This window comes from Halyomorpha halys, unplaced genomic scaffold, assembly GCF_000696795.3.
Source record: "Halyomorpha halys isolate HHAL.00 unplaced genomic scaffold, Hhal_1.1 Scaffold1928.1, whole genome shotgun sequence".
Classification (NCBI taxonomy): domain Eukaryota; kingdom Metazoa; phylum Arthropoda; class Insecta; order Hemiptera; family Pentatomidae; genus Halyomorpha; species Halyomorpha halys.
This window is the reverse complement of record NW_027107207.1, coordinates 84,802-86,534: the sequence shown is the minus strand read 5'-3', so window position 1 is coordinate 86,534 and position 1,733 is coordinate 84,802.

The following is a 1,733-nucleotide window of genomic DNA, read 5'->3' as shown; positions in this document are numbered from 1 at the left end:
TAGCACCGTTTAAAATAAGATTATTTAGTTGTTTACTTTCAGTGGTTCCAAAACAATTGATAATCTTACTTCATCTTCATAAATGAGCGAAATATAGGAGATAAAACGACTTATTGGCAGCCATTTTGAAACGGCATCAAAGAGTTCCGAGGTTCATCCTTGATTGAACTGATAGTTGAATACATCTGAAAAATTAGGGCGAGTAAGTAGTCTCGGATTAAACCCCTGGGCGATGGATGAACGATTTTTTTTTTTTTTAAGTTTGGGATTCTACGTACCTCAAAATGTAAAATCTCAAATTTTTAGGGGGGATTATTTTCTTTTCTTGACCTATTTTAACAATAATTAACCAAAAAATTATTGATGGTGTTAATTAAGTAACATAATTTAACTTTGCTTAGTTAAATAACTTATTTTCCCTTTCCTTTTTTTTTTTATTTAGCAAACTTTGTACCGGACAAAATTGCCCCGACTAGTAAAGTCGCTAAATGATACTATAAAATAAATATATATAACTTCATATTCAAACCCATCATTTATTCCTATTAAAATGATTCAATTATTAATTCAGAATTGGATATGAAAAATTAGTAATAGTAATAAAAAGCACATAATCAATGAGGAATGGCCCATTTTCATTTTATACCCAAATATTTTATCAGACTTTTATTCGTATTAGGGAACTACATTTATTTTTAAAATAATGAAATATTTAAAATTTAGTTGTATTGAAAACAAAATAGAACGCACAGAAACACTTATCAACAGCTCAATATATTATTATAATAATTAAGCAATAAAATAAATATCAAATGATTACATTTAAATCTCTCAGAAAAAAGTAATTATTCAAATTTTAATCCCTACTTTTTGTGCGTGTTTATTGGTAGATATTTTTTTTTTAATTTTGTAGATTAATATGTGTCTTTTCGTACATGAATTTGTTTTGACAACTGAAAACTTTCTGATTTTTTTTCTTTTGTATAGTTATGCATTCTGTTATATATTTTGGAACATTAGGAAAAGAGATCTTAGAACACATTCAAATAAAATTTACAACAATAAAAACTAAATGATGAAAAAATTATAAATACAAGAAATGAATTAAAAAATAAATAAAACCACATTAAAATAAAAGTAAAATAATATTTTTAAAACATTCACTTCTGTTTTAAGTATTTACATTCAGCCTAGGGAACTCCTAACCGATGTTGTCTTCTGCTTGTAATGTATAAAGCATGCCACCAGTAGATCCCAGCGCTTCTCATTCAACCGCGTTACTGATATTAAAACCCAACCCACAGGGGACGCACCGAGGATGTCTGCGCCAAGCTCTCAGGACTTGAGTGGAGAATCTCAGAATTCCAATATAATTATTTACGCCTCTGGACCATTGCGTTTTCAATCTTCGGGGAGGATTGTTGGGATGGGTTCAGCTGGTTAGAGTTAGAGCCAAAGGGTTTGATGATTAAGTTTCTCATGAAATTTATTGTTGTTACGCATGGTATTGTTGGTTGCATAATATGGAGCATTGATTATTATTTTTAAATTTTTGTTTAAACTTATTTATTAAGATGTATAAAGATGGATTTAAGTTAATCTGTAGTTATTGTTCATTTCTTAACCGAGAAAAAGTTCTATAAGTAGGAATAGCATAAATATACTAAAACAGTTTTCAAACAATAATATATTTAAAGTTGATAACAGCCGCTGTAATTATTATTCTAGGAGGA